The 17,216-nt window shown below is 39.5% G+C and overlaps 1 protein-coding gene across 1 annotated transcript in view; it reads left to right on the top strand.

Moving 5' to 3' along the window:
* Positions 1-8,387: 8,387 nt before the first annotated feature.
* Positions 8,388-17,216, top strand: part of LOC126443345 (ankyrin repeat domain-containing protein 1-like) — a 28,447-nt gene continuing 19,618 nt past the window's right edge. The window contains exon 1 of the mRNA XM_050090940.1: positions 8,388-8,599. The gene's annotated coding sequence lies outside the window, so the exon portion shown is untranslated. The remainder of the gene's footprint in view (positions 8,600-17,216) is intronic.

Raw genomic sequence — 17,216 nt, 5'->3', positions numbered from 1 at the left:
ATGACTTCCACTTGTTTTTATTAGGTATAGTTAAAAGAATTTAGGTTTATGCTTTAAACATTGATAGAATATTTGAAGAATGCATAGTCATACAAAAATAAATGGAGAGAATACTAAACATGAACTGGAGCCGTTATGCTCCTTATCCACATGTTCTGTATAGCTGCACAGCGCCAGAGATTTTCTTTAATGCTGAGACTCAGTCTGTCTCGTTTTTCTTCCCTCGATATTGACTTTTACTCCATAACTGAGTTACACGTTTACATCTACTTCAGTCCTATTAGATCCATAATTAAAGAGTATTCTAGATAGGAGAGTTGGCAATAGTGCAGAATTAGGATGTGAAATAGATAGTACCACCTTAGCTATGGGTACTATAATGGCTCACACAAATACCTGTTCGCCAGCTCTGTGGGAACGCACTGACCTGTGAAAAGGCGTCTGATATGGTTCGCAGTTCAAGTCCCTCTGTCTTCAAGGTTTTTACCCCTTCAGTGGAAGAGCTACAAGCAGTCAGATCAAACGTCAATAAGGAAATCGCAAGAAAATACTTTTGGCTCATAGTGCAATGGAGAAAAACTTACAATGCTGCACAAAAGGTAACGCTTCTTTCCGCTACTGACAAGCAAATTTTGGTTTTCTACAAATACATAACTATATTTATGAAATGCCACATTTGCATACCTCTTGAGTATGACACAGCATACCAATTAAACACAGACCCAATCAAAATCTAAGTGAGTAGTATTTTACTAATTTGGGTCGATAGAGGCATGCTTGTGTACAGATATCAACGATATATGTGAATTCTCTGATGTTATCTATAACAGTCTGATGCTGCACATGCAGTTTATTGATTACATGCATGTAGAAAACTTATTCTGAGTTAAAGCTGTCAAACAATGTTTGAAGAAGAATAAAAAGCCACTACCACACGACAGCTAATGTAGAAAATACTTTTCTGACGTATTTGTTCATGGTGGGCTCTCGCCATACATAATACAAAAGCTTCGAGATGCATCTGATGCCTGGCTGTCTATTAAACCTGAAAAGAACAAAATGTCACAGAAGTTAGCCCCTTTCCACAAGCGACTATTTTGGGTTGAGAAGTGAAGGGAATTATGTTCAAAGTTCCATTAGATTGGTAACTTCAGCAGACAGCAGAATGGCATTTTAAAAAAGTTTAGTAGTAAATGTATTCGAACTCGCGACATCTTACCTATGGTGCACTACACTTAACATTACGCTACTAGCTGACACATAACACCAACAGCTCTAGAGCTGAACAACAATTCCTCCAGAACTTCTGCATACCACAGCGCTGCGAGATAATGCAAATGGCCGGGTCTAGACTTCTGACAATGAGAGAAACAGTTACAGCTGTTCTTTTCCGCTGCACGACGTTTTTTACAAACAGACAGCGCAATAGAATAGCTCAACTGGAAACGAACACTTACTATTCAAATTTTTGCATCCTACACGGTTGGCAGTTCTGTGTAGGTGGCAGTTACGTGATTCTATTTCGGTGATTACAAAATAGAGTCGAATGTATGTACTGGGTAGCCGAGGCAGCTAGTTCGTGGTGATTCGGTCAACCAAGTAAATGAATTTACTGAACATGCTGCAATTTACTACAGGGAGCCTGTGTGTCAGAATTCCCATCGAGTGTGGCGCAACGGCATTACAATAGAAAAATGAGTCACAGAAAAAAGGGTTTGGTGGTCTGTTGGACTGATGGTAAGTTCTTATACCTATCGTCTGTGTTCGATTCCCACTTCTGTCAATGATTTTAGATAGGGAGAGAAAGATTCCATTCTCTTCTGGCTACACCAAGTGAAGAAGATATAATGGCAGTGTGGTCTGAAATTCACATTAAAGATGATATTGCTTCTCTGCCAAGTAGACGTTAGGTTGAACCAGAATAAAGTCTCGAGTGGCGACATGTAGAAACTCTGTCACAAGTAACCTTTCTTATACTAGTTATTTATTTCTGGTGATGAAACAAACGCTATGTAGAGTCACAGGACACTTATTCCATCTTTTATCTGAGCTTCTGTATGTCGATAAAATTGGTTCTGAACTGAGAATGCAACTCAGACCGCCGTTAACGCGGAATTTCATCCCTTCGTGGCAATACAGCTCGGCTACAAATTGTTGTTTGTTCAAAACTGCAGATTCCTCAACATCTCCACATATTACGTGTGAATGGGTTCGAATCCTGCCCCGGCATTAAAGATTTCATTACGTATTATCAAGCTCTAGCATGACAACATCTATCTGCTGGTGGATAATAATTTTGATTTTTAATGTTTTTTCATTCGTTGTCGACACTAACGATATAGCCGGCCGCGGTGGTCTCGCGGTTAAGGCGCTCAGTCCGGAACCGCGCGATCGCTACGGTCGCAGCTTCGAATCCTGCCTCGGGCATGGATGTGTGTGATGTCCTTAGGTTAGTTAGGTTTACGTTGTTCTAAGTTCTAGGGGACTGATGACCACAGATGTTAAGTCCCATAGTGCTCAGAGCCATTTGAACCATTGAACTAACGATATCTGACGTTTTTGACTCCCAGTGGGACACACGACTATTTGCGAGATCACTGTAAGTTCAAGATGTTATTCCGAGCTGCTGGTGGAGAAAAATTCTGTAGCTGACGTCTCTTTGTGTGTAGTCAGCAACGATATGTGTGGGGTTCCATTCCCAGTGAGCACTGAACCCTTTGTCATATTATTTGTAGTTCAAACATGCTCACATGTCGCTGCTGGTGCAACAAACCCATAGTTAACGTTCGTTGTCTCTAGAATATAACAGCGATAGGTGCCGGGTTGGAGTCCTGGGAAGGAAAAAATTAATGTTTCTTCTCGTTATTTCCCGTAAAACATCTAGCTACTGGCAAGGAAATCCGATATGTCACAGTTGGTTGTGTTTCGATATCAATCCGATTAGGTTCTGGGTTCGAATCCCTGTCCAACACAAAGCTTTACCTCACGGCATTTCAAGTAAGTTACTTGTGAAGTAGCAATATTTAACATCTCTCGTAATTCGTTAACAGGGACAAGAGATGTTGGGGAGGAATTCGCGTCCGTTAAAAGTGTTTGTGTTATGTAATTTAAAGTTGATATTTGCTATAATGTCTAAAATCGAGGTACATCACTCTCTGTATGCCTAATCATGAATGGCTCTTAGTTTGTGTCACTCACGAAATCTTTGCTTAGTCTGCCAGACCTGGGTTTGAATCCATATGCAGAACGAGACGGTTGGTCGTATCATTTGAAGTTCATACATATTCTCAACTAGCTGCTCGTGGATAACTTAAATTTTTAATATCATTTGGTGTTAAATAATAAGTACTGTATGTTACTTTGAAGAGGAAATCACGAATACGACGAACTTACTACGTGCGTTACCTATCTGTCGTAATAATGAGAGTGGTAACATTTCAGGTATATCATTTATTGTAATAAATGTGAGCTTACAAGCCTTAAGGACAGTCTTATCTGTGATAAGGTGTTCCCTGATATTTGTAGCATCGTGTTATTACTTTACATCATGAGTTACTGCGATACAGAGTAGTGTTTTCTAGTGGTGACTCGTTGGAACCATTTTCAATAGTCAAACGACTGTACCAAGGACTGATTAGAGGACTTGCTAGACAGCTGCGTTATGCCGGTTGCATGTGAATCAGGCGAAATGCAATTTAGGTCGTTCGGATACTTTTGAGTATGGCTGTACGTTCTATAGCTTTTGTATCACTGTTTACAATTTGTCATCTATAAATTTCACTAGGCCACATCCTTCATGCAGTCACATAATGTCTACAGCAATGGTTCCATCGCTACAAGACGAAACTATGAACTACACATTGATCTGTGAGGCAGCTATTCTTTGCACATAGACGACACTTCTGTAAGATTTTAGTAGCCTTTACTCATTTTTACAAAGCCTCAAGACACTCTAATTTCCTCTAAAGAGTGAAGAGGTTATCTAAGGCATTCCTAGCGAAAATAATCAATGAAAATCGCTTTATTTATTGTGTCTTCTGTTTACTTTCCCACTGCTTGTGCCACTGCTAGCATTTCTAAGTTTACAACCATAGTCAATCAGTACTGATAACTACTACACTGACAAATTACCTGCCCACATACGCATGGATGTTAGTGCCTCTCCTGGGAAAGGAAGGTGCAGCTACCCAAGATCAAATTCGCTTGGCGCATGAACGTCTGGCGGATAGTCACCTGGCGTGCCAGCCAGTCTTGACCTAGTTTCTGCCGGTTTCCCCAACCCAATAGGTGAATACGAGGCGGAATACACGTCACATCTCAGTCTTACACGTTTCGCGATAATTTTGAAGACTTTCGCTCACTTACACATCAGCGACACTACACGCAGACATTTGAGTAAGTATATCCTCTCCCACATGCAATGGGGTGCGATCTGGTAGGGTATACGTTCACCCCATAAAGTAACCCTGTCAAATCCGCTAATGCACAAGAAAATAAAGAAGTACACTGGCAAATTGGGCTTTTCCTTGTACTTCTTCCATGAAAATTATAATCTCACTTCTTTCCTGCAGATAAAGGTGTCCTTTGATTGCCTGTGGGGAATAACCTATTGCATCACACTACAAATATCCGTCTCCCCAAATTCGTCACCATCAAGTCTCCTTAGAACAATTGGTCAGACCATTGTCAGTACCAACCTCCTTCCATACATGGCATGCAAAACACCTTCTTGCATCATAGCATGGATTCTAAGAACCTAGGCTTTCAGTGAAGTTGGAGTGGACTGTACGTCCAAGCACAGTGGCCTCTAACTGGAAAATATCACAGAGAAATGATTTGTGAGTCTCAGACCAATGACATCAAGTGTCATGGAGAAGATTACATTTGAAGTCAGATGCATAAGACAAACAGAACTCGTTACTACACAGTTGCACCCTTTAATTGATGTTGGTGCTCTCTAGTAACACTGATAATCAAAGAACACTCTACCATGAGTACAAGTTCTTCTGTATTTTAACTGACATTAATTAAACATTTCATCACTGACGCAAGTAGTAGGGCATGATATGTACTGACACAGTCTCTACTGTTGTGAGATTTCTGATGGCATCATCAATTAAATCATGCATTGTTGCCTGATTTCCTCCCTTCTTCCCCCCCCCCCCTCTCCAGTGTCATAGCGTAATAAACCTATGCATAAAATATGAGTATGTGCAGATGGTATCTGTCCAAAAGAACAGATACCACTGCTGATCTTGCAGCTCTCGGAGAACCAGATTACAATGAAATCCAGACCATTAGCTGCTTACAGGTGTAGATAAATATCAATGGAGACAGTTGAAAATGTGTGCCACGACCGGTACTCGTACCCTGGATCTCCTGCTTACATGTCAGACGCTCTATCTCACAACCATCGAGGACACAGACGATAGTGAGACTACAGGAACTTATCTCTGGGATGCTCCCCATGAGACCCACACTTCCATCTTACTGTCCACACACTACGTTTGTAGTGACCCTGCTCACTATACTCATTACTCGCGGCAGTCAATCTACTGATTTCCATAAGAGTTTGAGCAATGCGAGTACATCCTGACTGAAGAAGATTATTGGCCAGTAAGCCTTATCTATATGAAGATGATATCTGTTCTTTTGGACATGTCAATGACCTCCAGGCATGTCTCATTGTCCTGCTGGAAGTGCCCAAGTCCGTCGGAATGCACATTGGACATGAATGGATGTAGGTGTATAGACAAGATACTTATGTACGTGTCACCCGTCAGAGTCGTATCCAACTGCACACTCCCCACACCATTACAGAGCCTCCACCAGCTTGAACAGCCCTTGCTGACGAATAGGGTTCATGGGTTCATTAGGTTGTCTCCATACCCGTACACGTCCGTCCGCTCGATACATTCAGAAACGAGACTCCTCCGACTAGCCAACATGTTTCCAGTCATCAGCAGCCCAATGTCGGTGTTAAACTGGCTCAGGCGAGGCATAAAGTTCCGAAAGTCCATCCAGATGAGTTTCGTTGAATGGTTCACACACTGACACCTGCAGATGGCCCAGCGTTGAAATAAGTAGCAATTTGCGGAAGGGTTGCACGACTGTGAAGTTGTACGATTCTTTTCTCATTGGTCCCGTTGTCGCAGGATCTTTTTCTGACCGCATCGACGTCGGAGATTTGATGTTTTATCGGATTCCTGATATTCACAGTACACTCAAGAAATGTTCCCACGAAAAATTCCCCACTTCATCTCTACCTCGGAGATGCTATGTACCGTCGCTCGTGTGCCGACTATAACACTACGTTCTTTTTTTTTATTCTAATTAATCCATTTTTGCAGCTTCAAACGTGACTGTACTCAATACACTCGAGGTATGAATTTAAAAAATGCCTTCAGTCACATTTTTTGGGGAATATTCAGTAAACGATTCATTTCGGACCCTATGGGTCCATCTTCAGGTGTAATTCGTCTTAATACATGCTTTATTTGTTCTCTTGAATGGGATGAAATGCGTATTCCTGTCACGAAACGGTTTGATGTTAGGTTACGAATTTCGTAAGTCCGACGCCGAAAGTATGTGCAAAATAGTTGAAAATATGAATAGTGTAAACTTACCAAATAATCCAAGAAAAGCGTTTTTAACGTTTTAGTAACATCTTAAATCTTGAGAACCTGCCACTGCAGCAGCAGTAACCGATCTAACAACTGCGCCGGACACTTGTTGTCTTATATAGGCGTTGCCGACCGCAGAGCAGAATTCTGCCAGTTTACATATATGTGTCTTTCAATGCACATGCCTATACCAGTTGCTTCGGCGCTTTAGTGTGTATACATACATCACCAAAGAGTCGTCACATACATTACTTGTGGTTCTGATATTGCTTACCAAGTCTTTCATGCAATTTCCAATGACAATGCTTAGTCTCAGTAGTTCAAAAAATCGTTCAAATGGCTCTAAGCACTATGGGACTTAACATCTAAGGTCATTAGTCCCCTAGACTCAGAACTACTTAAACCTAACTAAGCTAAGGACATCACACACATCGATGCCCGAGGCAGGATTCGAACCCGCGACCATAGCAGCAGCGCGGTTCCGGACTGAAGCACCTAGAACCACTCGGCCACACCGGCCGGCCCTCAGTAGTTCGTTTCGTGTTACATGCAGGTTTCTAAAAGTCGAAATTTTATGTGTCCATTCAATAGAGTATTCCCTCCTTTGTGTACTTTCTCTTTAATCGATATTTACTAGCAGGAAGAACGATGAGTACTATGATGTATCATGCAGCGTAACTTGCTGTGACAGTGCGAGAGAGAGAGACAAAGATATTGTTTATTACTCTGTGGCGGTCAGCGCTCACATAATTATTCTTAGGATATAGAGTTTTTTTGTTCTTGTTAAGAGTAATTTTTAGGGGAGGAGAGCCATTCTTGTGATGTAAAAAATCGACGCCATTGCGAGTTTTTGATTCAAATTGTAAAATATAAGTGCATATGGAAGGAAATCAGTTAATAGAACAATAAAATATTGTTCATTTCAAGAAGGTACGTGTTATTATACACCCAGCGATATACTGCTGTTGTGATTTACTAATAAACACCAGCTGAGAACAGTTCCGACGGGAGCGTTCAGTTCTAGTGAAATAGTTCGATGTTTTCTTCGGAAAAGAAGTCACTTCATGGATCATTCTAATCCACAATAGTAACTGGACATTTCTCAGAACTGAAAGCAATCTGATTGCTATGCAACAGAGCCCCGAAGAATATTTCTCCGTACTTTGGTTACCACTTTCAGCTCAACACGGTATCTGCAGCATCTGGAGCAGATTTCTACAACAGCGGAAGTGTGTAATCAGTTTCACACACCGCCCTGTGTACGCTGTATGTATTTACCCACAACAGTGAACATACAGTTACTCACACACATAGAAAGACAATACTAGGTGGTGTGGGGAAACATTTCAGTATAGAGGCCCTGTAGAGCTAAACAGTAATTAGCCTAGTAAGAAAGGCAGTCTTTATAAGCCGGAATAGAAAAGCTTGTAGCCCGTTGGAACAAGTACTCAAATGTTGAAGGTAATTATGTTGAAAAGCAGAAACAGTATGGTTTTGTAAGAAGAAACGCTATTTTTTCCAGACCAGTTTGTCTTTTAAGTACTAAATGACCCTTGAGCATTGTCCTCCAGGTACAACAGGTACAGTTACCTTCCATTTGCGCTGTATTTTATACAGACTGCTGTTAGGCATACTTCAGCTACAGGTCTGGGAAACTCAAGATAAGCAACGCATAAAGTGATTAACTCATTGGCGACTCATTCATCTTAGTGAACCAACTATTTGTCGTTGGGAGTGAATGCTCTATTTATTGTGTGTCGACAATACCTCCGTAGAACTGGTTGTAGTAAGCCGCCGTCCGCCCTCTGTGTGAACACACACCCCTCACACTGTGTCTCTCTCTCTCTCTCTCTCTCTCTCTCTCTGTCTCTGTGTAGTGTGCCAGCCTCTGCAGACAGCGGGAACACCTCTGCTGTGCAACACGCTGGTCTTCACTCCAGTGACCCACCTCATGGCGCCAATGTTTCCTGCGTCTGGTGAGTTCCACCTTTACATTTGCACATCTCTCCACGTTCACACACTACAAATTGTGTTAAAAAATCGTATGGCTCCTAATTTTACTTTTATAAAACGCTGCGGCCCTGGTGGTTAACGGTAACTATATTTCATTCAGTCTCTACATGTTTCTCTGGGTACACACGTAGAATAAAGCTCACTCTCCGTATTTAATGTCTTACATCAGTTTTTACACATATTTATATGGCATGCAATGTGGATCATGTTCAGTTCAGAGCACATGTATTTCACTGAATTCAGTAATATTTGCATGCCAAAATTCTTTCCCAAGAGTTCTTTTACATATTGATGTGCTGGACACAGTTTGTACTTTCATTGCTGGTTATACAGGATGATTCTCCAAGATATGCAAATATTTCAGTATGTTATTCTACAAGTAAAACTAAAGGAAAAAGTCTAGATAGACATAGGTCCGCAAATATTCAGTTACACAGTTACGGCTAATAAAAGATTTTGCCTGAAATGTAGCAACTTCGCTAATATGAAGCCATCGCAAAACTGTGTGAGGTTAAAGTAAACCACGATTTCCTTTTGTTTTGTTGTTATTGATCTGTTGAATCTAATAAAACATGCCCCAGACGTGTATCTGCAGTATTTTCCCAGAAGATCCTTAGAAGCAAAGACATAATTTCATAAAATTTTAAATTTATTGACTACTTGGCCCAATTAGTTTTTTAAATTCCAGACAACTGCACAAAGTTTTACAGAGAAGTTGTAGAGATTTTAATTTTCGGAAAATGATGGCAATAACGTTAATGAAACTGTATGAACATGTCAGGTAATATGACTTTATTAGTGCCATAGCAGACGTGAATTCTGGTTTCACTTAAACACACAGTTGTTATTACGCTCCTTCACTCAATAATACAGAAAACTAATTCATTTCAAGGTTAGGAAACGAATGAAACAACTCACTAACGGTTGCCAACAATGGCATGACTTTTCTACATTCTTAATGTAAAGTAAACAAATTTACCTGCATAATAATCTTTGCTTCTCTGGATGTTCTGGAAAACTACTGCAGATAGACGTCTGGGACATCTTTTATTAGATTCCCCAGATCAATAAGAAAAATAGAAATCGTGATTTACTTCAGCCTCGTACAGTTTTGCCATGGTGTCATATTAGCGAAGTTGCTAAAGAGTTTTATTAGCCGTAACTCTGTAATTACACATTTGTGGACCTATGTTTACATAAACTTTCTTCTTTAGTTTTACTTGTAGAATTACATATTAAAATATTTTCATATGTTCGTGAATCACCCTGTGTGTGTTCCAATTTCATCCTCGAGGGACTGGATGTGGGAGTAGGATTTCGGTGTATTGCAGTCGTACAAAACCTTGCTGCAGTGCGAATAGCATGTACGAATTTGAATTTATGGTGGTCTTCAGCAGGAAAAGAAGTAAGAGTCAAGAGCAAGAAAAGCAAGTAGAATTAGAAAAAGAATTTCCATCTAAGATTCTGGGCAGCACTTGTTCTGGAGTTTAGAGTGTATGCTTAGACATTAACTGGGTGACACAGAAAGAGATGCATCCTGAAGAAATGGGGGACGGAACGAAATGAAACTTCATGGCATGAGACAATGTATGATGTTATTTCAGTCATTATAAAATGGAGTCAAATTTCCTCAAAACTTAGCTGTTTGAAACCACTTATTAGTATCATGTTGTTCCCATACTTGCCTTGATGTATGAAGTAATTCTGTTGCGAAGGATGTCCTAAAGCCATTGTAACTTCTTGTGAGTAAGCTGTTCCTAAACTGTTGTAGCTCTACCTAGACATCCTGGATACTGGCATGGGGATGGAGTGCCATGCATGTCTCACCACAGTCAGACCTGGGTATTGACTATCTTTCTGAGCGAGGGAGTGTTTCAACATCACACAAACAATTCATTGACATGTCCCGTGTGTGATCAAGCATTGTCATATTGGTAGATTGTGTAATGTCAGTGTTACATGAGAGGTAACACATGAGGCAACAGGATGTCTGTGGCTATGATTTCGCCAGTAGGGTTCACTCTACAACATTATTTGTTTACAGATCATTTAAATTCTTATACTTCCTTTTTGGTTTAAAATTTTTGCATATTGTTACTATATTTTATGTATATATGTATATTAGTGTAGCCATCAGATAGTGTAGCCACCAGATAAGAATTTCTGTATTTTTACTTTTGTACAGCGTGAACCATTAATTTAAACAGTGTTTTTAAAAATCATTCTTGAACTTTAAAGAAACTGGTTCACTCCGTTATTTCACCTAATCATACACCTTCATTCCTGGTGTTTGATTAATCTGATTATCCTGTTTTACAGACTTATGAAGTGCCAAGTTAATATCAAGAGGCACCATTTAAATTGTATATAATGAAAAAGTTTCCTTAACTATTGCAAAGTGTTGTAGTAAAAGTTTGTTTGTGTAAAATTCAATCAGAGTGAAGCTAAGTTACTAGCATCTCTTATGTGAGATACAGAGTTTGTTCAAACAATAATAGCTTTTGAAAGTAAATTCCAGTAAGAAAGAGGTATTCTGAGGTGAAATGTTCAGTATAAGAAGTATGTGCTTTAGTATCTAAGTATTTTAGTATTTAAGTTTCTTGATTATGAAAAATGCTTTTCTAAAGTCCCCCCCCCCCCCCCAACCCCCCCCCAAGCCATATTTTTATCGTCCTTGATGTTGTCTACTAGGCTTTTTCTCCTTTAAAAACGTTATGTATAAGAATTATTTGCGTGGAGTAATATTTATTTGAAGAAGCAACTTAAACTGTAGCAAGAAAGTAGGCAAATTTAATACTTCTGCTTTTCCAATACTTCACTGTTTCATTGCCTGTATAATTTGGCAACCACTACTACATGTTTTAAACCACTAAATGATATTGGAACTGAGTTGTTCTATCTTAAGTACAATATTTTTCATGCTGCGTTTCTATCAAACTGCTGGGTAAGATCTTAGGAAAAGAAATGAATAGTCTGATTTACTTTTCCATTAGTAAAACATACGGTAAAGTCCTGTAAAAGTGGCAACTCTATTGATTAGCTTTTCCTGTTAACAGGACTACTCTCCTCCAGTGTACTTTATTTGGAAAATAATCTACATTTTAGTAAGAGCATTGTACATGGCTTTTCCTGTGACAGGACTATTTGTTCTGTTGGGGTATAGTATATGTGGCCACAGAGAGACAGAGCTTTGTGTTATTGATGTAAAAGCCTACTAAATTACAGTAGTACTGGTAAGGTTAAAACGCCAACACTATCTGCTAAAGCAGGATGTCCGTGGCTTACCGTTTTGCCAATGAGGTTCGCTCCACCACTACCTGCTGTGACCTGATATCAAAACAGATGGCTCCCATACGATGACAGCCGAAGTGACACCGCCTTGTCTGTTGACAACATGCAAATGCTGCCCATCTTGCTGCCATGCTCGATGACAATGGTCTTCTGTGGAACTGAACAATGGCATCGATTGTTGTGGTACCAGCAGCCTATGCCTCAGGTCACAGCACCACTTCAGTTGCAGTCCTTTGTACAGCACCATTAGATGAGGCCACACTTTGCTCATGGTTCCCCGAGGTAGCAAAATTTGGCTGAACACATTTCAATGGTCGAGCTGCTAGGAAACCTAGAGAGATAATATAAACAGCCCATTAGAAGTAAACTGTTTGTGTATATGTGTCCATCACACACTACAGAAAAGAAAAATGCCAAACATACTCTATGGACCATGCTAGTTCTCTGTTCTGTGAATGTTACTAACCCTAATTTTATCATGTGTAATCATGGTAAAAATCAAACATTAGTATTAGTAACACAACTGTTAGTAGTTAGATTAGGTTAGATTCGATTAGATTAGTACTTCTTCGATAGATCATGAATACGGCACTTTGTAATTATGTGGTACATGTCAGGTTAATAAAAGGTGTCTATACAAGATATTACATTATGCAAAATATTACATATCATTTAATATTTTTAATTTTTTGTGGTGTTTGGGGAAATTACCCACTTACTATATCCAAAAATTCATCTAATGAGTAGAAGCAGTTGCCATTAAGAAATTGTTTTAATTTCCTTTTAAATGCTATATGGCTATCTGTCAGACTTTTGATGCTATTAGATAAGTGACCAGACTTTTGTGGCAGAATAATTTACCCCCTTCTGAGCCAAAGTTAGATTTAACCTTGAATAGTGAAGATCATCCTTTTTCCTAGTGTTGTAGCCATGTACACTGCTATTACTTTTGAATTCGTTCAGATTGTTAATAACAAATTTCGTAAGAGAATATATATATTGTGAGGCTACAGTGAAGATCTCTAGCTCTTTAACTAAGTGCCTGCAGGATGATCGTGGATGAGCTCCAGCAGTTATTCTGATTACACGCTTTTGTGCAATGAACACTCTTTTACTCAATGGTGAGTTACCCAGAATATGATGCCATAAGAAAGCAGATAATGAAAATAGGCGTGGTAAGCTAATTTACTCAGATGTATAACGCCAAAATTTGCAATGACCCTAATAGCATAAGTAGCTGAACTCAAACGTTTCAGCAGATCCTCAGTGCGTCTTCCCCAGTTCAACCCCTCATCAATGCATAGACCTAGAAATTTTGAATATTCTACCTTAGCTACTGATTTCTGATCGAAGTCTACATTTATTAATGGTGTCATTCCATTTACTGTGTGGAACTGTATATACTGTGTTTTGTCAAAGTTTAATGAGAGGCCATTTGCAGAGAACCACTTAATGATTTTCTGAAAAACATCGTTTACAATGTCACCAGTTAATTCGTGTCTGTTGCGTGTAATACTATACTTGTATCATCGGTAAAAAGTACCAGCTTTGCATCTTCGTGAATATAGAATGGCCAGTCATTAATATATATTAAGAACAGCAGAGGACCCAAGACCTAATCTTGCGGCATCCCATTCTTTATTGTTCCCCAGTTTGAGAAATCACCAGTTTTTGGCATATTATGTGAACTGCTTATTTCAACTTTCTCCACTCTTCCAGTTAGGTATGATTTAAACCATTGGAGCACTTTTCCATTCATACCACAGTACTTGAGCTTATCTAAGAGTATTCCATGATTTACACAATCAAATCCCTTTGATAGATCACAAAAAATCCCAATGAGTGACTTCAGGTTGCTCAGAGCATTTAATATTTCACTAGTGAAAGTATATATAGCATTTTCCGTTGAGAAACCCTCCTGGAAACCAAACTGACATTTTGTTAAAACTTTATTTTTACGAAGGTGTGAAGGTACTCTACAATACATTACTTTTCCAAGAATTTTAGATAATGCAGTCAGAAGAGAGATTGGGCGATAGTTTTTGACATCAGACGTGTGCCCCTTTTTTATGCAGTGGTTTAACCATGGCATATGTCAGTCTATCTGGGAAAATACCCTGCTTCAGAGAGATAGTACATATGTTGCTAAGAATCAGACTTATTTCTTGGGAATTAGCTTTTATTATCCTGCTGGAATTGACATCAATTCCATGTGAGCTTTTATTCTTGAGAGAGTTTATTGTCTTCCTAATTACAGAAGGAGAGGTGGAATTTCAATTGTATCAAATGGTGTTGGTAAGGCCTCTTCCATTAACTGCCTTGCTTCTTCTATTGAACATTTAGATCCTATTTTCTCTACAACATTTAAAAATGATTATTCAAAATGTTTTCGATTTCCGGCTTGTTATTTATCAAGTTTCTCTTCGCTTTGGTGGTGATGCCGTTATCCTGTACTCTTGGTTCCCCTGTCTCCCTTGTAATAATATTCCAAACTGATTTTTTTGGCAGAGGTATTAATCTGAGACATGATGCACATGCTTCTGGACTTTTTAGTAACCTTCCTTAATGTAGCACAGTAGTTTTTATATCATTTGCCTGTTTCTGGATCATTAATCTTTCTTGTTGTTAGATACAGTTCCCTTTCGTAGTTAGAAGATATTTTTATTCCATTAGTAAGCCAAGGTTTTTGTATGGTTTCTTACAATTAGATTTAACTACTTTCTTGGGGAAAGAGTTTTCGAATTCTCTTACAAGTGTATCATGAAATGAGTTATATTTTAAATTAGCATCGAGTTCGTTGTACACCTCAATGCAGTCTAACTGCTGAAGATTTTTTCTGAAATTTCTAATTGTTGAGTCATTAATTGAACACAACTTTGGAGGGTAGTTTTGAATTACTGAATGGAGCTATGTCATATACTGTTACTAGCTGAGCATCATGATCAGAAAGGCCATTCACAACAGGAAAAGAATTTATGTTTTTAAACCTGCCTTGATCTATAAAAGTGTTATCTATCAATGTGCTGCTGTCCTTTACCACCCGAGTAGGAAAATTAATGACAGATGTCAAATTAAATGAACCGAGCAGGACTTCCAGGTCATTCTTCCTATTACACTCTTTCAGTGAATCGACACTGAAGTCCCCACAAATAATAATCTGCTTTCCCCTATCTGACAGATAGCATAACAAGGCATCCAAATTTTCCAGGTATAAATGAAAGTTTCCTAAAGGGGACCTATATATTGTTACAATTATAAAAGAGCCCTCCTTCAGTTTAAGTTGATGGGCACGTGCTTTTATATGTTGCTGTAGACAAAACTTTTTTGTATCTAAGCTTTCCCACACTGTGATAACTTTTGACATATATGGCAACTCCTCCTCTCACCTTATTCTCTCTACTCATATGTGCAGCTAGTTTATAACCACTGGTATTTATCTTTTCCATATCAGACACACTGTGATGCTCAGACAGGCATAGTACATCTATTACATTACCAGATTCAATGTCATCTAAACAAACCAGGAGCTCATCTACTTTACTCTTCAGTCCCAGAATATTTTGGTTAAATATGGTAACATTATTATTTACGTCCCTGTTGTGAGAATTTTATGTGTTTTGGACCCCTTCAGCACGTGCCTGCCTGAAGTTTCATTGGACACTGATATTAGTCTAAAAAATAGGTATCTCCATGAGTACTAGTCTTCCCCCTTTATGGATTTCGCTACCAACCCTGCCAGTTTACCCTCCCTTTCCTATTGAGAGTAGGCCATGCCTTGTGAAATTCCCCCTATCAATATCCTCGACAGGAACTAATCCAATGTCTGACAGAGTGGCCACCCTACGCAACTGATCCAACTCCATATTTACCTTCATGACAGAGCTCCTCAACTGGGGCTGATCATGCCACAGGAAAGCAGGCACCAGCCCAACGTTGGTATGGGTCGTTACCGAGTCTATTTTCACCAGGTCACACTCAATACTGTAGCCCTGATCCCTATCGATGCTGTTTCCCACTCCAACCACTGTCATCACATGATCCTGCTTTCTGAATGGCAGCGTTAGTAGCAGTAGCAGCAGCAGCTGCAGCAGTAGTAGTAGTTGCTGAAGAAAATTCAAGATGGTGGTAACAGCAATAGGGCCTTTTTATAGTAAGATGGTAACATCGTTTACTATTTCAGTAGTAGTATAGGCAGTCGTTACAGTGCTGATAGCAGTAGGTATAAATATAACTGTAAAATTAGGCAGGAAAATAACGAAAAGCTATTAACTTTTTCTGTAACTCCAAAGGAATACAAGAGTGTGAGAGGAAATACAAGCCATAGAAAAACCCCATGTCAAGCAGCAGATGTGTAGCATCTAATTGTTGCAGACATAATGGCGCAAGGAAGTAAGAATAATAAAGAAGTAGTATTATTGATATTCTGAACTCATTTTAATGCTCAGAGTAGAAAAAGAGTGAGGAAACATGAAAGATTATCGTGAAAAGTTACATACATGAAGTACTCGGTTATTGCCTTTAAGAAAGTGGAATATGATACATATACACTGAACCATAAAAGAAACTGGCATAGGCATGTGTAATCAAATACAGAGATATGTTAACAGGCAACAAACAGCACAGCAGTTGGCAACGCCTATATGAGACACAAGTGTCAGGCGCAATTGTTAGATCGGTTACTACTGCTACAAGGGCAGGTTATCGAGATTTAAGAGTTTGAACGAGATGTTGTAGTTGGCACACGAGTGATGTGTGACAGCATCTTCGACGTAGCGATGAAGTGGGGATTTTCCCATACGACCACTCCACAACTGTGCCACGAATATCAGGAGTCCAGCAAAGTATCAAATCTCTGACATAGCTGCGGCTGGAAAAGATCCTGCAAGAACGGGGCCAATGACAACTGAGAAGAATCGTTCAAAATGACAGAAGTGCAACCCTTCCGAAAATTGCTCAGATTTCAACAAGTGTCAGAGTGTCATCCATCCAACGAAACATCATCGATATGGGCTTTCAGACCCAAAGGCCCTTAATGCACTCTCGATGACTGCACGACACAAAGCTTTACACCTCACCTGGGCCGACATTGGACTGTGGATTACTGAAATATGTTGTCTGCTCGGATAAGAGTCGTTTCAAATTGTATCAAGCAGATGGACGTGAAGGGTATGGAGACAACCTCATAAATCCATGGACCCTGAATATGAGCCAGGGGACTGTTCGAGTTGTTGGAGGCTCTGTAATGGTGTGTGGAGTGGGCAGATACATCTAGCTGTCAGGTGACACGTA

Source organism: Schistocerca serialis, unplaced genomic scaffold, assembly GCF_023864345.2.
Source record: "Schistocerca serialis cubense isolate TAMUIC-IGC-003099 unplaced genomic scaffold, iqSchSeri2.2 HiC_scaffold_1458, whole genome shotgun sequence".
In the NCBI taxonomy this organism is placed as follows: domain Eukaryota; kingdom Metazoa; phylum Arthropoda; class Insecta; order Orthoptera; family Acrididae; genus Schistocerca; species Schistocerca serialis.
Note: the sequence above shows the minus strand (reverse complement) of the source record. Positions and strands in the feature narration are given on the sequence as shown.